The sequence below is a fragment of the Dermacentor silvarum genome, chromosome 1 (assembly GCF_013339745.2).
Source record: "Dermacentor silvarum isolate Dsil-2018 chromosome 1, BIME_Dsil_1.4, whole genome shotgun sequence".
In the NCBI taxonomy this organism is placed as follows: domain Eukaryota; kingdom Metazoa; phylum Arthropoda; class Arachnida; order Ixodida; family Ixodidae; genus Dermacentor; species Dermacentor silvarum.
In genome coordinates, this window is record NC_051154.1 from 23,752,313 (window position 1) to 23,776,312 (window position 24,000).

Sequence of the window (24,000 nt, forward strand, 5' to 3'; positions counted from 1 at the left end):
CCAATTTCGCGGTGGTAAATGCGCCATGCGGTTCCATTTGAATAGTCTGCATTCGGAGGCACACAAGACGTCTTGCTCACTTTGCAAGAGAAATGAATTCGAAAAAAAGAAAAAGTGCAGGTAGCAAAAATAAAGGACAGCGGCCAATTAAGCTTGAGTTGACACATTTCAGCAAAGAACGATCGCGATGAATCCAATGTATTTGAAGCAGCATAAAAATACACAATTGCGCAATCCTTCTTCTGAGCTTGGTCTGCTTACATTTCTGAGATTGCTGGAACACTAATGGTTCAGACGTATCGCTGACGTGCTAAGGCAATCTCTTTGTGGTCCTCATCATACTGAACGTCAGCTGCGTGCCAGAACACTTATACACTTCTACTTCTTGAACGCTATTGCTGATCTTTTGCTTGTTAAGTGTTTTCGATACTAAGACAACTAAATCAGTAGAGTAAACATCTAAATAAGGAGCTTTATTATGCACTCATTTTATTTCTCCTAAATGGGGCCTCAAGGTGGAGCGAAACATCTCTGAAGTATTCCATGTCTGCAGCGATTGTTCGCGACCACTGATAGCCCAACTCCTACGAGTACTGCGAGCTGGCGAAATGCCACCTCGTCGTCTTTTTTATACCGAAACGGGGCTCTCTCTGTGCCGCGGCACACGCTGTTTCGCTCGCCCGGGGAATGCAGGACACGATTGTTCGTCCGTCACCGAACATGTCGGGCGAACTCAAGCGCGCGATGCTTGCAGCGCCAATTGGGGAAGGCGCCAAAGCTTGATTAAACGCGCCACTGCGGGTGCGCGGCACCAAGGATGAACTGTTCGCGCCGCGCTGGGCGTCTCAAATGAGCGTCGCCCCAAATTGCGTGTCAGCACGGCCTCGTGGGCGGCGCTAGCCCCTTGGCCGCAGAAAGCAAACGCGCAGAGGAAGCTGCCTAAGGAATGCGTGTGCGCGCGCGCTCATTCATTCGCTCGCCGGCTAGATTCCGAGTCGGAGTCCGCGCAGTGGTAATTACAAAGCCGTTCAAGCGAAACCGGTTTCCTCTTGGAGTTGTAACCCAGTCTTTCATCTTTCTGTCCCTCTCTTATCTTCTCGTAGTCCTCTTTCTTGTGTGCCTATTACCCGACTGCGCGCACCTTTCGTGCCTTCGCTTACCATTTTGTCCGGTGTTTCGACCACGTCTTCAGTCCCGACTAAATTTTTTTTTATTATTGTTATAATTTTCTTCCTTTATATTTCCTCCTCCCTGAACACTAGTCAGGTGTACGCTTTCAACGCATAAGCGAGAGGTGCTTCCGCGGAAACAGACACCTCCGCCCCTCCGTGTTCCGGCGGTAATTAAAATCAGCGCGTGCAAAAACATTCCTTTAATCCGGGCTCCTCGCGGGTTTACGCGGCGGTGCGCTGGCGGCGTGGCACTTCATCAAACACGGGCGCGGAATTAGTGCGCGAAAATCCGCTGGCGGGCATTCGGCCGATGAAAGGGAAAGAGGCCGTTCTTCTTTTCACGACTGTCGGAAGGAGAGAGGCGAAAAATAAATACGCAAGAACGGTCTGTTTCTGAGAGCCGCTTTTTCTTTCTTAGTTCTCTTAATTGCTTTTTGTTTTCTTTGTGAGGGCTGCGTCGGTGGAAGTTCAATGGAAGCTGAGGTCTTTTTTTTTTATTTCGTAAGGATGAAAATTAAACAAGGTGAGAAGGAAATTTCCAAGGCAGCCTCTCTCGCTTCGCATGGCGCAAAGCTGAAATAACGATTCATCCGTTCTGTTCATTTTGTGTTTTGTTGTTGCACGGCTTCTTTATCCAAACAATCCATATGACGGCGCGCGCGGTGGCGTATTTAATATTCTACACCAAGATAAACCTCGTTCTTCAGGATCCCTCAGGTTGTGAATACCCTCCCGCGTCACGCGATCCGTATACGCCATTTCAATTTGAGCACTCTCTCCCTCTTTCCAAGTTCTGCCGTTATTTTTGCCATGGGTCTGTTTCGAAACGTTCCCATTGGTTCGTTCGGTCGCCAGGGCTCATAGCGCGCGTGAAATGTGACCCAGAACGCGCGTGTTTGCAGCTCATTTCTTAATGCCTGAAAGGCTGTACACGGTGGGCCGCGTCGCTAACGAGATTCCTGAATACTTGAGCAGCTGCATTTCCCAGATCGATTTCATTTATTTGGAATATGGTACAGATCTCCCACTATGCCTCGTGCAAGGTGCGAGTGCAAAAATATGACTATAAATGAGCCGAACTATTCGTTCCACCAAGCGTAATGGAAAAGTTGCGTGTGATTTCTTCGCGAGTGGAGCTATGCAGGTATATGTTTGCTGCAATCCGTTATAAGAGGCAATGGAGGTTTGACACTTGGAAACCCTTGAGTTGTCCGCGGCACGCTGTCAGATGCGTGCACTGAAATACTTTGGCGCGTTGCTACGTTTGATTGTGCCGTAAAAAGTGAGCGCGCACGCAAGTACTAGTTGTATGGTGCGCATGCTCTCTCCTCAACACGGAAGGACTTGACCGCTTGAAAAAGAAGAATTCGGCAGACTTGCGCGGTTTTTAAGTAGCGCTCGTTCATGCCAGGTTCTTCCAGGAAGTCGTTGTTGTTACTGCTGTTGGCCTGAGTGGTTGTGGCGCACACGCACAGTGGGAGATTGGCCATGAATCGGGTGGTTCAATTAAGACGATAAAAACAAGGGAATGGACTATTTGGATGTTTGAACGTAGGAAGTGAAATGTTGAGGGGGGGGGGGGGGGGGGGGGGAAAGCACTCAGAATGAAAACCGCGAATTAGAATATGAAAAAAATATATAATAAGAAGAAAATAAATGAATAAATAATAACTAAAGTGTGGAAGGAGGGGAGGGGGGGGTCAGTCTATCGTGGTAATAGATTAGAATAAATAGAGTAATTTTTGATTGCTAAGCAAACATTTCTGGGCCTGAACCCAAGAATAGAGGCTCCGAAAGATGGGATCACAGGCACAGATAAATCTAGGCCAATATTGCGAAGCGCAGTTTCCAGTAACTTATTTTTCTTATTGCACAAAAACGCCTACAATACAGCAAAAAATGGTCCATTGTCTCTGCTTCACCGCTGCATAAGCATAATTGTGAGGGCACCAGTCTAGACCTGAGTAGATAGAAGTTTATAACGTAGGTATACGACAGCGCAGCCTCGTTTCGTGTTTGACAAAAATCTCTGTGCCAGGGGTATTGAAGATGTCTTTAATCCATACAGTTAGTTATTGCTGAGATGAAGTCGTCGAAGAGAATGTGATGAATGAAAAAAGAAGTGACGGGGCCCTGAAAAAGTGTAAAGTAGAACGCGTCATCCTGTTCAATTTCTGGCGTCAGCCCCGTTGCGTGGCTTCGCGTTGTTATTGTTATTTCTTTTTCTTTTATTTGCACTTGACGATGGCGCGAATGAGGAGGGTAGCCCTGGCTTTGGTACCGTTACAAGTGATGTATTAAATACCGGGTGTTTCAGCAAACACTTTCAAAAATGTTTAAAGGTTGCCTTTAGCAGATGGCACAATCCTAGTTCATGACCTGGTCTACTGGAAGAGGCGGACATTATTTGCACAAAAAATTGAAATGCATAATCGAATAATGAACAAAAATTCACTAATTAAGCTTTTGACTAATTACCTTATGGCCCATATTGCAATTTTCGAATTGTAGCCGTGGAGTACGCAAGGCGGATCCACATAGAACGAATTCTCAGGATGATACCAGTTTCGAGACATTAATTCCCGAACTTTGCGGAGCAATGCGTTGTTATTTTTGTGCTTCAATGCATAAAACGACGTTTTCTTAGGAAATTAAATGGAACGCCAATGCATTTCTCCTCAAAGTTCGGGAATTAATATGTCGAAACTGGGGTCATCCTTACAATTCATTTGAGTGCATCGTATTAAAATATTGAAATATCTTGTTGTATGTTAAAGAGAAATGGCTATCTGTAACGGATCGTTTAATAACCCTATTACGTTCGTAAGGTGGTGATGTGCCAAATTTCTTGGTTACGTGTGTTGTATTTGATGTGACGTTTCCTGAGACAAGCTAATCTCTCCAGATAGCAAGAGTTTCTCTTTCGCACCCTGTTTAGGAGCAAATAATTGTAAATATCATGCACCTTTTTTTATTCTAAGAAAGTCAAACAGAGGATCGGTGTGAGCGTCGAATCTCGAATTATTCATGGAACGCAGTGTTTTCTTTTGTAAAAAAAAAAAGTTTCCCTATATTGCTCTTAGTTGTAGCCCAAACCAGGTGAAAGTACGTGATACGCGAAATAAAAATGGAGTTGTGTATTAGTGCTTTAATATTTTCAGGAAGAAAGAAGCCTAATCTGGTAAGGATGCCAGCAACAAGAGCAAGTTGAGTAGCGACCCTATCGGTATGAGTATTCCACGTTAAATGTTGCTCAAATATAACTCCTAGGATTTTCACTGATGGAGCAACATCAAGGTAAGCATAGCCAAATTTTAAAGAACTCTCGATGTTTACCTGACTATTCCTGGATTTAAAGAGCACTGGTTTGGTTTTGGTAGAATTAATTAATAGACATTTTGAGTTGCACCAGGCATTTAATTTACTGAGCGTAGTGTTTGCTTTGTACACTAAATCTTCTGCGTCTGTCGAGTTGAAAAATACGCTGGTGTCGTCCGTATAGATTATAAAACCGAGTTGTTAGGTCAATGTTTAGCATGTCATTTATGTAAAGGTTAAATAAAGGTGGCCCTAGAATACTTCCTCGAGGTGCACTTGATGTAACTGCGAAATCGTTCGAAGCTTCATTATTTATTACAACCCTCTGGCGCCGAAATTTCAGATAGCTATTGATTAAATCTAAAAAGACACCCTGAATTCATATATTTCACGTTTCTTCAACAATGTTACACTGATTTATCCAGTCGTATGTCTTTGAGAAATCTACTAAAATTCCCAGTTTTGGTAATTTATGTTCAATGGCATCTCGAAAGAAATTCTTTTTGTGTAAAGAGCGCCAGCTCGGACGCCGAACTGACTTTTTATTATTATGCTGTGCTTTTCACGAAAAGATGTCATGTGGTCATTATTTATTTTAACACGAAAGTGTTTTATGCCGGGGTCCACCAAGACTTCACTGACGTATTTCCGTCACGGAAATACGTCACACGAACATACACGAACATAATACAAAGAAAGAAACCAGAAGAAAAAGTTCCACAAACATGCAAAATTTGGAAATCGAACCCACGACCTCTCGGTCCGCGACGATAGATCGCCGAGCGTTTAACCCATTGCGCCACAAACGCACTTGTAGAGAGCTACACAGACGCGCCTTATATATCTAACACTCCTCCGTGTACCCGCGCTCTTGCTCGGGGCGGTGCCGCCGCCTACGAGCAGAAAAGAGAAGTACTGCATTATGACACTAACGCGCACCGACAGTGAACGCTTCGGTGGTCTCAGCACTACGACGCCTCGATGCCAGCATTCGAAAGGACGCTGGCATCAAGAAGCACTACCAACGCCACCTAGGTGGCGTTCACCGTACTCAGCACAGCGGAGCGTGGCCTCCGCAATTAGCTCTGAAAATGTTTCTGAAGTTGATCGCGGAGGCTGCAATTACGACGCGCTGTACGCGCTGATTTGACTCGGTGACGATTCAGTTACGTGCTTTGTCTTGCGCGTTGTATTAGTGTGTCAGTTACGTGCTTCGTCTTTCGCGTTGTGCTAGCGTGTGCAGCGTAGTGCAGCTTCCATATGCACGACGGTTGCTCATGGTCATCGACATTGGTAGTCGTGATGGAGGAGACGTGCCACCAGGCGTCAGCGTGGGTGCATCAACGCCTAAGGGCGCTTTAGCCACAAAACACCAATAGACATTATATATCAATGTGCAATAAACATTACACTACTTCTGTGAAGACACGTTTCACTTTCGTGTTCTATACCGATTCCTATATAAGAGGGATCAACCACATTTTTTTTTTCGATGCCTTTAAAAAAACGGGGAGGATCGATATGGGCCTGTAGTTGGTTAGATTATTTCTAACTCCGCCCTTACACTAACCTTTGCTAATTCCATTTTTTCCGGAAATGTCCCATGCATCAAAGTTAGGTTGTTTATGTGACTGAGAACAGGGCAAAGGATATCTAATACGTACTTAACCATTTGAATTTGTAGGTTGTCAATGTCGCAGCTTGTGACGTTTCGGAAACGACAAAGCACATAGAAATTAGTCGGTTTTAAGAAAGCACTTTATCTGCACCTTCCTTGCATATAATCCAAACAACCTGTATCTCAGAGAGGTGTTAAACAATGAGACAAAAAAAATGTTAAAACTACCACATAGCAATTTTCCGGAAACTGCTGCGCCATTTATATCAAGATGCTTCTCACAAACGTAACTATAGCAACTGATGCTTCGCAGTGTGAGGAAAAGACCAGAGTTGACATTTCTTCATCGTAATTGCATTAGATTTTTTTTTCTCTTTAGCTCCCACACTTCACTCCCATATTACTGGCGGAATTCCTAGCTGTTATTCTAGCATTACGTAACGTATACACTCTTCCTTGACAACCGCTATAATAACTGAAAATGTTTTGTCGTTGTACCCTTCTCCCAATGCTCCCGGCGAGTCGCATATACTAATAACTTTATTTTTCTTGCTCCAAGTAATTCACAGAGTTTGCGGTTAGTATAGGTACCTGGACACAATAGTATATTCATGAACGGAGCGGCAGACAGCTTGCCTAAAGCCTCCCTTGCAGGCCTTGTGTTTACTTTCCTTAACGGCGGCTTTCATCAGTTTGGTCAGGTTTGGAAGGTATACCATTTTTGGCATTAAATTGAAGTCTAGAGTCCTCCACTGAATTGCAGCACTTACATTGCCTAGGAGCCGGAAATTTTGTAAAACAAGAAAATACATTTCATTAAATTCACCAGACTGCGAGGTCGAGTCCCCCTCCCCCAATGTTTACATGCACCGAACTGGTCTGGCGAATTCTCTTTTGTGCCATTTTTGCAACGAATTAGAAACAATTGATCACGACTTACGAGACTGCCAGCGTTTCTCCTCCCTGATGAAGAGGACCTTGAAAATTACAATGCGACAGTTAGGCTGACATATAACACTCCTATGCTGCTGTCTGTCGGGACTTCAGTATTGAGACACTTACACAGGGATGTTTGCATCTCCATAGAAAAATTAATTTGGAATTACGATTGATTTTATTGTTAATCTCATTGATTGTTTGACTGATTGACCATCGTCACTTTTTCTTTCTTCTTTCTTTCTGTGTGTTCTATCAAAATGAATGGTTATAGATATATCTATATTCTATTCGCTTGGACTTATTTATTATAATTATTAATTAAATATTTTAACATTTATACCGAAACACATTTCTAACATCCACCGGATTGTTGGTCGATCCCCCTGAGTGGGTAGGTGTTAATGGCTGTAAGGTCATCAGCATCATCATCACCATCATCCTATAACCACCAGGATTCATGACCAATCTTCCACTGTGGGTATATGCCACGGCCACTCTACTCAGGTCAACAGAAACAATAACGATAACTACAACCACATCATTATCTCAACGGCTGTCTTGCCAGTCTCTGCTAGCCCTTCATGTGTAAATAAGCACACGTCATCCGTAACCAAATTATTTAGGGAATCGCTTATTGTTCTTTCAGACCTTGTGAATTTAGAGCCCGCTTTTAGGTCCAGCCTTGACGCCATTATATCAACAATTATTAGCCAGCCCCTCATTTTGGGTATGAGCTGTGGGATGAAGGAGTAACAACCAGAGCAAGGAGAGCAACGACGCCGATGACAACGACGACAACGGTTACAAAAACGGATTAAAGAATGAGTGCGAGGTCCAGAATATTAGTTTGTTCTTGAGCTTTTCTGCATGGAACGTTACACCTGCATTGTGTGGTATACATACCGAGCAACGCTGCCACATTTGGGACAATGGAATAAAATAACTTGTGTCTTTGATGTAAAACTGCGGTATTGTGGTCAGCGTTATTATTGTCGATAGGGACTCGGAATTGCGGGAAAGATACATTTAATCAAGTATAACGGTTGCAGTGATAATGTATACTAATCCATGAAGAGGGAGACGTTAAAGAACTGAAGAAATATAGGCCCATTAGCTTGCTATCAGTATTGTATAAAATATTCACCAAGATAATTTCCAATTGAATCAGGGCAACGCTTCACTTCAGTCAACCAAGAGAACAGACTGGCTTCAGGAAGGGATATTCTACGATGGATCACATCCATGTTATCAACCAAGTAATTGAGATATCTGTGGAGCACAATAAACCTCTCTATATGTCTTTCATAGATTATGAAAAAGCATTTTATTTAGTAGAGATACCAGCTGTCGTAGATGGATTGCGTAATCAAGGAGTACAGGAGGCATACGTGAATATCTTGGCAAATATCTACAACGATTCCACAGCTACCTTGGTTCTTCACAAGAAAAGTAGAAATTTACCTATCAAGAAAGGGGTCAGGCAAGGAGACACAATCTTTCCAATGCTATTCACTGCACGCTTAGAAGTACTCAAGCTCTTAGACTGGGAAGTCTTAGGAGTGAGGATCGACGGCGAATATCTCAGCAACCTTCAGTTTGCAGATGACATTGTCCTATTCAGCAACAATGGGGACGAATTACAAGAAATGATTGAGGACCTTAACCGAGAAAGTGTAAGAGTGGGGCTGAAGATTATTATGCAAAAGACAAAGGTAATGTTCAATAGCCTGGGAAGAGTACAAGAATTCAGGATCGCAATTCAGCCTCTAGAGTCTGTATATGAGTACGTTTATCTAGGTCAATTACTCACAGAGGACCCTGATCATGAGAAAGAAATTTACAAAAGAATAAAATTGGGTTGGAGTGCATACGGCAGGCATCGCTAAATCGTGACTGGGAGCTTACCACAGTCGTTGAAAAGAATAGTGTACAATCATTGCATTCTACCGGTGCTAACATATGGGGCAGAAACTTGTAAGTTAACAAAGAATGTCAAGAGCAAGTTAAGGACAGCGCAAAGAGCAATGGAACGAAACCTGTTAGGCGTAACGTTAAGAGACAGCAAGAGAGCGGTGTGGATCAGAGACCAAACGGGGATAACCGATATTCTAATTTACACTAAGAGAAAAAAAAATGGAGCTGGGCAGCCCATGTAATGCGTAAGGTAGATAACCGATGGACTATTGGAGTTACAGAATGGTTGCCAAGAGAAGGGAAGTGCAGTCGATGACGGCAGAGAACTATGTGGGGTGATGAAATTAGGAAATTTGCAGGTAGAAATTGGAAATCGGCTAGCACAAGACAGGGGTAACAGAAGATCACAGTGAGAGGCCTTCGTCCTGCAGTGGACATAAAATATAGGATGATGATGATGATGATGATGATGATGATGATGATGATGATGATAATGATGATGATGATGATGATGATGAACGGTTGGAGTGAGCTACGAAGAGAAGTAAAAGCAGTTATATTAGCAATTTTTATGTAATTATGTAAACGTAATGTCCCCAGCGCAATTGAGTCATTGGCTCGAATTCTGAGATTTCCCACAGAAAAGGAGCGAAGTCTAGGAGAGCGTTTTTGTACCTCATGTCTAATTTTTCACCGTGTTGCTGTTCATACTAATTTTCTTTCAGAAATATAATATATCAACTAGCACAAGAGCAATTTGTTGCTGTACGGGAAGAGGAATACTCAGTAACTTGGAGTACATGCATGAGTGTCACCGTTTTACTGTGATATGGGGGACTTACATGCAAGACATTATATCTTGTGGCACCGTGTTCATGCAAAGAGGGTAGAACTTTTGTGCTGATGAGCGACTGTATTACGTATGTGCCGGAGTAAATGTGTTGGCGGGGACACAGTTATCACGAAATCATTTGTGGTTGTCTTTCTGAAAGTTGCAGCTAACGGTTTGGTCTTTCCTAAAGTGCTATGATAAAAAAAGAAGCATACCAACTCAATTTCAGCGATGCCTACATAGATGACACTACATGCAGCAATGTATACCTTACGATGAATTAGTTTTCAGCGTATTCCTGGGAGGTAGCACATTCTGAGGGGGTCGTTACTGACAGGTCAAAAATGAAGCGCTTGCGGACTTGTGTACGTCTAGCAGCTTTCGTGCAAGCCTTGTTCACAAGAAAATCTAGCATTGGCGCCTTGGCGCAGCCTTTGAAGTTAAAACAGCGTCAGCAGGGCAGTTTACTCAACCGGAATGAGTCCTAGCTAACATCCTTGCCTTGCTTGTATCCCCCCCCCCTCTCTCTCTTTCTCGACATCAGTCTAAAAATGAAGTAACTTTAACTTTTATTGCCATAGCATATACGGACCAATGAAGTGCGATCAGGGTGATGAGTTATCACAGAAAACAGTTAGGGTAGCAAGAATGGGCGTGTAAATGAAGATACAGGGAGAGGTCAAGGTTTGCGTTTCTTGGCCAATCCCCCACAGTGGGTATGAACCACTCTTGGAGGCAAACACACACACAAACAGGTGCGCGAAGAATCGCGATGCCGGAGAGAAGGTGGGTGCGAGCGATTACGTCAGCATCACGTGACAACGCCGTCACCCCAGTGCAGAAAACAAGAGCAGAGCAGGAGTGATTCGCTGATTGTGTCATAGCGGTGCGGCGCCGCATATAGAACCAGACGCGCACCGGTTTCATTACCCTTTTCGCTTACTGTATGCGCCGCGCATAGCACCTATTACAGCATCTTCTACGCTAGAGGCCTGGGACGGGTGCGTCGCCGAATGCATCACCAACGTGTCCGTGGCGAGAATTGCGCCATTCACCAAGATGGACGCAAAGATCCTCAAGCGGTCAGTCGTGCGGCAATTTTGCGTGTATTCGCGGGCTTCTTTCCTGCTCGGAAAACACATTTATGCAGCACGTATTGAGCAACAGAAAGCTGTATCGAGAGTTTCTCGTGTTGCTCTACAATTTTCTCATTGACACTTTTCATCTAACTATAATAATTAAGAAGTTGATTAATTATTTAAGGCTAATTATATAATTAGGTGGAATGCAAAAAATAATCTCAGTATCTCCTAGCGAAGGCAAACAACGTTACCTTGGTTCTGTCCAGCTAGGTCCATGTGCATATTTTAAAGGTTTGTTGCATGCTAGTTGGAACACCCTGTATACACCAGGAGATTCGTGCATCACAAGAATTAATATTTCCCACAGTCTCGACGCAGTAGCCCAGTGACTAAGGCTGAGCTCGGGGACGCGGGTTTGATCTGGGCCGTGGAGACCGCATTTCGATGCGAGTGAAATGCAAAAACGCTCGCGTGCAATTGGGTGCATGTTAAAGAAGCCCAGGTGGTCACATTTAATTCGGAGTCCCCCACTACAGAGTGCCTCCTAATCAGATCGTGGTGGTGGCATGTAGTACCCGAGAATGTAATTTATTAATTATTTAATTAATCATTTAATTAACGTTCACCACTCCGAACAGTGCTTCATGAGATGCCTTCATCAGAGTTGAGGCTCCCATGCTTAGCTGCGGTGTTGCAATCATACTGTAACATCTGATAAGTATACGGACGGTACAAACTACATATTGTAACCTCGGACCCTCAGATGGGTGAGGTTAGTTTTCACCTCGTGGAAATTTTTTTAAATATTAATTATGATGAATGGGCTGCTTATGTTAAACAACATTTCTATCAATCTCAGGCCCTCCAAAATGCGCACATCTTCGAAGATCTAGACATTCAAATGTGCAGCGACGGATTACGGCCTTTCCATAAAGAGCAGAGAGACAAGAGCATCAAATCAGCCGAATATGTTCGCTCCAATCAACAAATGTACAATCAACAATCAGCAAATGTAGAAATTCACGTTAGCGTCGTTCGGTGAGAGGTGTCGATCTATTTCAAGCGTAAAACTGCAGCGTGAACTTCAAGCGACCTTTACGAGCCAGACTACGTCTCGCACTTTCTTTTACTCACCTCAGGAGCACAAACAACATTAGTCACACAATGCACGGGGCCACGACTCAACGCCCGCAAATGGTAACGAAATGTTCAACGTGTATAAGACGAATGCATGAACTTAATGACAATGTATCTCATGTGCCTGCAATTAAAAGACGCGCAAAAGAGGTTTCTCTTTGAAAAAACGTCGTGGAAAGCGCCTACTAGCCGGAAGCCTCGATGTATTTCGGCCCCTTCAAATAAGTAAATAACGCTTGAATTCATTCTCTGTCGGCATGAGCAATTGCTCATTAGAAAATTGGTATTCTGAATAAATGGCAGTTAGTGCAGCGACCCGTAAGTAGGTAGGTCGTTTGAAGTTGTGTCATCATCACGCGAGAAAGCAAGCTTGGCTTTAAAGCCTTGTGAGAAGTTCGCGCTTTGTGTCTTTTTGTGTCTTCTTGTATCCGTGTTCTTGCTTGCGCTACGGTTGTATCTCAGGATGGGCACGCCAAGAAGCCAACTTTGCAACAGTCGTCTATTAGACGTGTCCCGAAGGCCTTCGCAACGTCGTGAGTTGTCAACAATTTTGGACAAGAGCGGCTTGTTAAAAGGTCTGGGCGAACGATCAAATGAGAGAAAAATGCCACAGTTTTAATATATTTGCATAACGGCCATCTGGCAGCTGAGCCTAAAGAACTACAGATGCAAGCGTCCTAATTACAAACTCATTGATAAGAATTTCGAGAAAGAGAAAGAATATTCCGAAATCAAAATCAATGTAATCAATGTAGGAGTCTCCTTCAATGCGCAGCGCGGAACTTCTCGTCTGATATACCGCCTTATGCTACAACACTCGCGCTTGCTCCCCGAAGATTAATTATTGGGCATGTTGAAGAGATGAGATAATAATAACCTACGCTGTAATTACAGGACCCCGTGGATCCTGATGCTTACACCATTTTATTTTTATTTTGTAATGAGCTGAAGCACTGGCGTAAGTTGCAAAATACTGCAAAAAGCAAATAAATTTCAACATCTTAATAGTCGTAGGTGTTCATCTTCATTATAAAATGTTCGTGAATGTGGTTTTCTCTCTTTATTTTTAACAGACGCAGCTGTAGACCAGGAAGAACACCAAAAAGGTCCCTATACATAATATGAACAAGTTAATGTAAGAGGAGAAAAGACTCCGTAGTTTCTGAAAGCAGCGATGAATGAAATAGTGCTATGACAACATCTACAGGTTCTAGTGAATAGGGGGGGGGGGGGGGGGGGGGCTTTTGGTTCGCTTTCTCAGCATTAATGACACCTTCCGAAAAAAAAAGATATAATTAAGGCGGTCACTTATTTTTACTAGGTTCTGAAATGTCAGTTTAATGCTAAATAATCAAGCCCAGTTAAACTTCGAATAAAAGAAAATCCAAAATTTAAACTAAGAAGATTTAAGAAATTTAAAATTGTTTAAAATTCTTGCTTTATAGCACATTCATACGAACTGTACACGCTAGAATATGCGTCAGCAGCGTGGGACTCGCGTCAAGATAATCTTACCGCTTCTCTTAAACTTGTTCAGAATAATGCCATTCGCTGCATTTTTTCTAACTATAATCGAAATTCAAGCATAACAGCTAAGAAAACTAATCGCGTTTTTCCCTCGTTAGGATGTCGCCGCAAAATGTCCCATTTCGCGTCGTTCCAAAAGTTGTACCATCACCCTATGCTACGTGAGGAATTAATTGCATGAGCACAGTATATGTCCCATCTCATTGACCATCGTCACAAGGTATGAATTAAGTCGTCACAGAAAAAGTTTTAATTTTTTTTCTCTTTTTTCTTCCTCGCACATCTCAAGAATGCAACCGCCTTCCCGTAGAAGCTGTTATCAATATTAACCATGCTTTTCGCAAAGCGTTTGTTAACGTTTTCTAAGTAACAACTACGTTTATAACACTTGCATTTCTTGGTACTTACCTGCTGTTAGTAGAATATATAGATGAATAATAATGATCACCTCCGAAACAGTTTTTCTACCATTGTATAAGTAGTGGCTACATTATTGTAGTCATTCCCAGTAATTTTGTTTTTTCTTGTCCTTTTGTAAAAGGGGGGAGGGGGGGGGGCAATTCATTTCTCATGCCTCTGAACCTTAGGGCATAATAAATAAATAAATAAATAAATAAATAAATAATAAATAAATAAATAAATAAATAAATAAATAAATAAATAAATAAATAAATAAATAAATAAATAAATAAATAAATAAATAAATAAATAAATAAATAAATAAATAAATAAATAAATAAATAAATAAATAAATATCCCGGCAGAACCAATCTACGATGATTGTGTAAGCTCACCAACAGCATTCGCTCTACACACATATTTTATTATGATTCCATTGCAGACGACTGAGCGGAGCGTGACGGTGGGCTTCGTCGCTTTTGCAGCCAAACAAACTGCGCGTCGTTTAGCTATGTATGAGCTAAACGGTTGAACTCAAAACATGGGGGCCCGTGTTGTGTCTTTCACTGTCCGTCGTATATGTCGTGCTGTTTCTAGTCTTCCAAAGTGTACACCCACCTACAGCTCTCGATTCTTCTGCATCTGAATATGATAGGCGGTCCTCAGGTCGTGGGCACAGAGGCAGAGAATGCACGATGCTCTAGATGTTTACGCTGAGTGGCGAACCAACCTGGGCCACAGATAGCACCGGTGTGGGTTTTCAGGACCCGCTATCTTCCGAGTTGGAGGGACCCACCCACCGCCCAAAACCCCTTAGAGAGTTTGTACTAGTTTATACAACTACTACATAGAGTGGTGGCCGCGAAATCAAGCGCACAAAGCCCGCAGGAGAGACCCAGTGCTCCGAAAAAAGGCCGGCATACACTCGGCAGCCAGCGCCCACATTGGGTACGTTGCCAGGCAGATGAAAAGGGCATGCTTTGTTGTACACACCGGCTGAGTGGGTGCAACGGGTTGGACATGTCTTGCTTAATTCGTCGGGGAGTAGCGTCAAAAGAGGAGGGCGAAAGTGTCAGTCTGGCTGTTAGGGGATGATTCGAGGTGAGAATCAATGTACGAGGGAGAAGGAAGCTAGCTCGCATCCTATACAGCATGTTGTAGCTTCGTGGCCCGCCTTGCTAAGGTCATTGGTATCGTGAGCAAACATACACACTGAGTACTTGATCACCGCCCATCCGCAGGGACCTTGCCCTAGGCTTCCTCCTCTATAGATAGCTGAAATTAGAGAGAAAATGCGTTTACTGATTGAACGTTAATTAAATAGCGGCATTGCATTCTGCCTTAAGCCACATTGGGTTTCAGTAGTCGACAAACCTGACACGCTCTGCCGACGACATCGAGCGCACTTTCGAGTTACTTTCGAGTTAATGTTGACTGTTTCGTCACGCTGATGAAGTCTCGAGACGTGTCCGCCGTGTGGCCGCCGTTTCGTGAGGCTTGGGAATGTTCAAACAGTATGATTGTATTATTAACGAATACATGCATAATCCTCTCTTTGCACTTTCGTATCCATTTCCAACTTTTATTCACTGAGTACTAGATAACCGTGACACTGGCTGACTGTTGCCGTTCGCTCTCCTTCGAGGCCTTTATTTCAGGATAGGCATCTGGAATGGATGCGTCACGTAATCGCGGATGCCTTATGGCCTACACGGCACTAAAGCTATAGCTTACCAGGAAGGGCGTAAAGCACCAAGGGTCCGTGCCGCGATAGTATATCCCGTCTGACTTACGGCGGTGGAACGTGAGCAGTGCAGAAGGTGAAAAGGAAAAGAAGGAGGGGAAAAAAGGGAGACGAGTCCGGCGGGGTGGTGGGGCGGAAGGGAGCCGAAGAAGGCGGACGGACCGATACGGTTGCGCAGCCAGCTAGCCAACCGTCGGTGCCGTATTCCGGGGCAGCTATGTAGGAAAAAACAGCCAGGCACACAGTGGAGAGTAAGGAGCGGAAAGGAGAGGCCAGCTCCAGTGGCCGGTGCGACTGCTGGCACGGCGCTCGTTTTCGACCTCGCCATTCACGACGAGAGGCAGATGCCGCGCGCATCACTGCAGCTCCGCTGGCCGGAATCGATCATGCACGCAGCGTGGAAGGAGCAGCAAAAGAAATGCAGGCGAAAAAAAAAAGGGGGGGAACGCGAAGGCAAGGCACGAGAGCGAAGCGAGCCGTCGGCGCTTGCTGCCGAACAGTGCCCCGGGCCTCCCGAGAACGCGCCGATGCGTGCAACGAGAGAGGCTCGCGAGACGAGTGGCTTCACGCGTGACGGCCGCTGCGTCGGAGAGCCGCCGGAACGGGCGGCCGAGCCTATGCAAAACAACGACGAACAAAAGGGAAGCCAGCGGCCGGTCTCGGGCGCAGCCCCTTTCTTGGGCGCGAAGGTTCAATTACAGCCCTGGCCGCCTCGGGTTATGCGGCGGACAACTCGGGCTCGCAGGCCACTGTTGTCCCCGGAGTAACGAGTTCTCCGGTTAACCGAATCCGGCCTAATTTTGTCTGATTTGCCGTGGCTGACTGGTTTGCGGGAACATAGAATAAAAACTACGCCGAACAGCACAAGTTCCTCCGTTACGATCAATCCCTGCTTACTCAATTAAATTAAATTGTGGGGTTTAAAGTCCCTAAGTTCCTCAGTTTGAATATGAGGGATGCCGTAATGGGGGGCTGCGGATTAATTTTGACCACCTTTGATTCTTTAAAGCACGCTCAAAGCACGGTACGCAAGCCATTTGAAATCGGAATGCGGCCTCCATCGCAATGCGGCCGCACGTGCTGGGAATCAGACCCACGGCCTTGCTTACTTCAGCCTTCAAGTTGCTCTGGAGGTAGACATAGGGGGAAAGACACGAACGACAAACTGTTACTTCAAAGACACTTACCCGCACCCCCCACCCCTTCTTTTGTGCCTTTACGTATTTTTTTACTCTTTTTTTTATGGCACTAAATTAGGATTCACTACTACGCCCTCTTCTGAGCGGTTGGTACTAGCCATAATGGCAGAATTTCTTGTTATTATTGAGTTCTGTATTAGCGCGCGGCAAACGCAGCAATAGTAGTGTAAAGATTCCGTTGAACACACGAATAAGACCTCTCATACGCGATCACAAGTGCCGTACATGATTGTTCTATAATGGGCAAAATTGCTGCGCACTTAAACCATCTCCTCTCGGTTATTGTGAAAGAATGCTCGATTACGCCGTTGACTACATCAGGAATCTATTCCAGTAGTTTCAGCTTGTGTGGCTTGGCAGTGTCTTGTTATTACAATGGTGCGATGTTTTTAGAACACGCGCGCAGGCCTAAAACAAGGCATAGAATGACTTGGCCCGTATGCTTCGGCACACCGACCCTGACTTCTGATGAGACATTATAGTAAGACTTAAACGCGTTAGCGAAACAAAAGGCGTACGTGCACGCTTCTTATTTCTCCCAGCGATTCAAATAATCCATCACTGTCTAGGCTTCGCTTGAATATTGAAGGTAATTGCCTATGTCATGACTGGTCGTTCCTTTAAGGATAACAGCAACAGCTTTGCTGCAAGATGGTTGCTTTCTTTTTACTTTTATTTGTCCAGTATCAAATTGAAAATTTTCATATTAATCAAGGAATTGCCTTTTCAGAGAACAAATTGATTTTATCAATTTATCGATGTTTCGTTTAATCCGACATAGTAAGCGCGGAGTGCCACAGCGTTCCGTGTCTCATCTATAGGACTCACTTATCAAAACAATAGAGCATAACACGTAAGTTTCTCGGCCAGCCGGCAAAGGAAAGTGCAGCGAAAACTCGAATAGTCAAATTTCAAAGATCACAAATGACACAAAGATAACAGTTTAACCTGTAAAACTCTAGAACAGAAGTTGAGCAGAGTAACCAGTTGGGCCTGTTGGCTTAACATCGTAGAAGGCTACAGCGCGGAACCGACGAAGACGAAGACAGGATAGGCACACAAAAAACACAGACACATGCGCTGACTTTCAACAGTAATGTTTATTTTGCCGGTCCACAGCTAGTTTTATAGTGAACACTTGACAAAAAACAAAAAAAAAAAACAAGACGATCGCACATGCGCACAGAACCTGCTCATAACGCTATCGTACCCTGACATTTGAATCTAGGAAGGTCAGCTCTTTTTTACACAAGGCTATCGATGGACAGCTGACGCACTTATTTCCCGCGCGTGCAATTGCACGTGCGGGAAATAAGTCAGCAGGTTATGAGCAGGTTCTATTTATAACCTGCTCATAACCTGCTCACTTATTTCGATTGACACAAAGTGCGAAATTGGTAGTCTGTGTGCGCTGGTTTAGTCATTACCTATGGCGCATCCCCACTTCAATTCCCTACCGGACAATGTTGCAAAAGTGATCGCACCAGACCTCGCCCATGCACAGGGCAACAATATCCGTCAAATTCTCTAGTCTTACTGTGACATGTTTCTTTTTTTTTTTTTTTTTTTGTGATCGAGCTTTAGGCCAAGTATCCGTCCTTCAGCACCACATAAATACTGGCGACGCAAGTCCTATCTGTCGGCGTCTTTATCTTGTCTCGTGCACTGAGTGTCACGTCATCCAAATGGAAGTGGACAAAATGCTCAACAAAGGCGTCATCAAACTGTCATCTAGCCTTTGAGCTTCCCTGTATAGTCCTTGTGATGAAAAGGAAAAAGGATGCTTTGGTGTCCACTGTAGCCCCCCGTAAATAATATCCCGGGAATATAATATCCCGGGAATAGGCGTCTATCTGTTACCACACATCGACGACGCCTTGGACTGCCTTAACGGGGCCAAATACTACTCCATTGATTTTCTGTTCGGCTTACCTGCAGATTTTAGTCGATGCAAAGGTCCGCGAGAAAACTGCCTTCATAACTCCTGATGGATTGTGCCAATTCAAGGTCATGCCATTTGGCCAATCAAATGCCCCTGCGACTTTTGAACGAATGGTGGAGCCTTTACTCCTAGGCTACAAATGGCCGACTTGCATTGGTTACCTGGACAATGGGACCTCCGTCTCCTACACGTTCAGTAGCCATCTAACCCGGCCGTCTCGCGTAAATTCTTGCATTCTCCAGAAGAAGCGGTCTTCAACTGAACTCTTCAAAGTATCAATTCAGGCACCGCCAGATTACCGTAATTAGCCACCTTGTTGGCATTTCAGATGTCCAACCAAATAAGGACAAGATTTGCGCCGTTCGTAACTTTCCCATGCCATGTTCAGCTACTGACGTACGCTGCTTTGTCGGCTTATATTCTTGTTTTGCTGTTTCATCAAAAACTTCGCCAACGTCGTACGACCGCGTAATAGACCTTCTGAAGAAAAACTGAATTCCCGTGGGACCCGGAGAAAGCAGGTGAATTTTCCGCCCTCGTCCGCTTTCTGACAATGCTTCTCGTACTCGCCCACTTGGATCCGTGTCCTCCAACCGAAGTCCGCACAAACGCCAGTGGCCACAGCATAGGTGCTGTTACCGCCGATTAGCAGCGCAGCGCCGAGTGCGTGATCGCTTACGCCAATTGACTGCTCTCTTTTCCGGCAATAAATGATTTTGTCACTAAACGACAGTGCCTAGCATTAGTTAGGGCTAAGTTCCGGTCGTACTTATATGGCCGCAGGTTTTCGATCGTTACAGACCATGATCCTATCTTCTGGCTTTCCTCTCTAAAGGCTTGGTTGCTGGGCTTTGCGGCTCCACAAATATTCGTTTGTCATCTTCTGCAAGTATGGTCGTTTGCGCATGGCCGCCGACTGTCTTTTTAGTCATCCGGTGGCAGATTCGAAATGGAAGATTCATTGGCGAAAGCGTCCCTGAATGGCCCTGTCATTCAAATCCTACCGGCTTCAGCTTTCATCACAGGGGCTAGATTTAGGAGGCAGCACGATCCTTCTGATCATTATACACATGATACGGCCACCTGGTTACTGGCACCAATTCAACCCCTTTAGAGCTGCAGCTCACAAATTAATGTGCATGTAGATGTAGAGCCTAGATGAATGTGGCACATACCCACTCTGGGGGATTGACCAAGAACCGGGTAGAGAGAGAGAGAGAAACTTTAATGAATAAAATGAAACTTTAGGTCCCGTGGTTGGGGCCCCTAGTCCAGGGCTCCACTGGCACGAGCGGTTCGCTGGGCTTGGTCCAGGAGAGCCATTTGGCTGTCCTGGTCCTCGTCCGCAAGCCGCGCCTCCCACTGCCTGTTAAAATCTTGTGTTTTAAGTAGTGTGGAGTTTATATGTTTTGGTCTGTTTGGGCATATCCACGTGATGTGCGGTAACGTTGGCGTGTCCCCACACCACGGGCATTCGTCAGTGTATCGTGCTTGGTGAATACGGCTAAGTGTATGTAGGTTTGGTTATGTGTGTGTTTAAAGTCGGCGCCAATTCCTCGCCTGTTGACTGTTTAACTTAGGATGAGGGCGTCCATATTGCCTCCGCTCCTGTCTTTGGTGTTCGAGGATGTCGCGCGGTGTAGAAGGAGGCTCGTCACTGGGTCGGTCCGCAGCTCGGATGCTTAGTACGCGAGCCAGCCAGTCCGCCCTTGGGTTGCCCTCCATGCCTTCGTGTGCGGGGCACCAAGTGAGGTTGTGGAATCCGGTAATTTGACTCCCTAGAATTTTTAGTACTAAGCGCGGCGCCGTCCCGGAGAGATACAGGCGGCAGGCGGTTTGTGAGTCCGTGAGTATGGCAGCAGATACGTCCCTATTCTCCGCGTCCCTAATTGCAAGTGCAATCGCTGCGGCTTCTGCTGTGCTGGTAGATTTTGCCCTGACCGATGCAGCTATCACACGATTTTGGTTCGTGGCTACCACCGTATACTTGTCCCTGTCCGTTTGACTCGCGTCTGTGTAGTACACGTCCGGTTGTCCTCTAAATCTCTGGTGCAAGGTTCTCGCTCGGGCCTTCCGGCGCCCTACATGTTATATCGGGCTCATATTCTTCGGAATTGGGGACACTATTATGTGCTGCCTGACTTCCTGGGTCATCTGCACTGTCTCTTCTGCACTGAACTGGGGGCGGAGGGCAAAGCCCAGTTTGGTTAATATGGCCCGACCCTGCGTTGATGCGCACAGCCGTTCCTTTTGCGCGATGAGGGTGGCCGTCGCATATCCCTCGAAGGTATTGTGGATTCCTAATTTGTCGAAACGTTCTGTACCGGTATTTTCTGGGAGTCCTAGAGCAGCTTTAAATGTCCGCCGAATGATCACTTCAAGCTGTTTGAGCTCCTGCTTGGTAATGCTTTGGAAGGGGAGTGCATACGTTATCCTACTGATGACAAAGGCGTGTACCAGTCGGATCGTTTCTTCTTCCGAGAAGCCCTCGCGGGTTCGCGTAATCCTACGGATCATCTTGGCTACGTTTTGTGTAGTACCTTTGAGGAGGCGGAGCGTGTGCGCTACTCCGGCCGTTTGTTGGATCCATAATCCCAGGACGCGGAGTTTATCCACCTCTCTTACACGCCCCCCGTCCAAGAAAAGTTCGAAAGTCGGACGATTTTCTCTCTCGCGTACTTCGCTCTTATACGAATAAATTCGGACTTCTCTGGGGCACATGTCATGCCGGCCCCTTGCGTGAAGGTTTCGACCTGTTGGATCGCCCACTGGAGAAGCTCCTGCTTATCCCCGTAGGATCCGGGTAGTTCGATATAACAATTAGAAAAGAGAATTATAACATAAATTTGGGAATAGGTACGTACGTATATGAGAATTAATAGATACATTATATAACATGATTGTATTTAAATAAAGAAATAAATGAGAACTAAAAATAACAGCTAGTCATCAATTTTGTAAATATATAACGAAACCTTAAGCTCTGATTTTATAGTCTAAATGTTTCTGGCCCTGCAATGAAATACTGGATGGCATCGCCAACCTTCCTGTCGTTGTGCCCAAGGGTCGAGGCCCCCAAAGATAGTAAATTTTGAACATTTAATTCTAATCTAAGAACGCGGAATGGTGTTTCTAAGGTTCTTTTTCGCAATTCAGCATATCTTTGACAGACAATGAGAAAATGATCTAATGTTTCATGTTGCCCACAATAGGGACAGTTCGGTGAGGGAACCAGACCAGCTCTGCATAGTTAAAAATTAAGAAATGGAATTCGGCAGCGTATTCTAGTGATTGCGACTTCAAGTGATCGCGTTTGAGAGAGTTTACCATTGCAATAATGCGACAGGATTTGTTAACGAAGGGGCGTGAAATTCACGCATCGTCATTTGTCTCCGAAATCGAGCCCCTATGATGAAAGCTGAAGCCGGTAGGATATGAATCACAATGCCATCCAGGGAAGCTTTCGCCAACGAATCTGCCATTTCGTTTAGAAATAGACCTTTATGCCCTGGTACCCAAACTAATCTAATCAAAGCTAAGTGAGGGGGCACTAACGATCTGAAATCTCGCAAAACCAGGGAATTATCGGAAGCCGCGAGGGAGGAGTACATAGATAAAGAATCCGTCACGACCACTGTGGAACGTGTTGATGTATTTAGTTTACGGAGGGCAAAAACTACAGCTAAACATTCTGCTAGAAAGATAGGTACGAAGTCTGGGAGGTGAAGAGATAACGACCAATCAAGAATTTGAGAAAATTTTCCAATTCTACACTTTTCTTCAGTTTAGGAAGCGTCAGTGGCAATAACTGTCTTGATCGGAACGTGCAAAAAGTAATCATTTAAGATAGAGCCTAGCATGCAGTAAGATAGTGTGTTTGCATTTTTAAAGAAAATATAATCGTACCTAATTTTAATGGAATTGGTGTTGCAACAGGACTCACCTCACGAATTTGTACGTTTAACTGATCTAGGAGAGTTTGAATAAAACTAATTTGTGGTGTGTAGAATCACGGCCAGTACAAGCCGAAAAACAAGTCCGGCTGAGAGATAAAAACTGTTTGTGAACGCCTTATAGGGGATTCATATCATCTTAAATATGATTGTACAGCTAATAATCGAAACTTCGTAACAAGAGAAGTGATCCTAGCTTCCAGATGTAAATCTTCATTTGCTACAAATTTAGGCAGCCCTAAACATTGTCGCAAGGCCTGCCTATCCAGAAGAACAAGGGGGCGAAGTTTATATACAGGAGCTCCAGAGTACAGCACACACCCAAATTCCAATACCGGGCGAACATACATGTGGTATATTGTTAACAACGTTGTTCTTCGCATTCCTGATCGACTATTGCTCAGCCTACGCAGCAAACCAAGCACACGAACACCTTTTGCTGCAATATAGTCAATGTGCGCCTTCCAAGACAGTGAACCATCATATATCACGCCAAGATACTTGACATTCTCTACTTGTGGGATAACATTTAGATGATAAGAGAGAGAAATATATTTGGGGTCCTTTAATGGAAACGCGAGCACTGAGCACTTGTTAACGTTGAGACAGAGATGCATCGCATCAAGCCATCTTTCTATAACAGACAAGCATGTGTGTAATACGTATTTGATAAAGTTTTTGGATGTCATTTGCCGATGGGAGAAAAACGCTGTCATCAGCGTACACGTAAGCATGTACGTCATCATGACGTGCGATGGAACTCATTAGTGTTTCTTCTTCCTCTTTTTCTTTCATTCTTTGGCGCGCACGATTGTGAATTCTTTCTTCCCATCGTCTCCAACACGTAAACAGAGGTGAAGCAGGATGGGGTAAAAACACTTTCGTTTTTCCTCTACCTTAGTTTGCAACACATGCAGTCTCACCAGTAGCTAAAATCACTATAGGCTTTTACCGAACCGAACACGTGAGGGGGGAAGCCGCAAGAGCGCCGCCGCTCGCGATGGTGGGGCTAACGGCAGCGATTGGGAGGCGAACACGAATTGCGTAGAACGGGGTGGCAGAGAGGCGAGAGGGCACGTTCTTCGGAAGTCGCGATTCTACTGTCAGTACAGCCACAACCGCCCGCGAAAACGGGGGAAGGTAGGGAGCACGGCGGTCTCTCCCAGGCAGAGTTCCAATTTGGGTCACGTAATAGTCAGACTCGTGATTACCGAAAAACCTCGA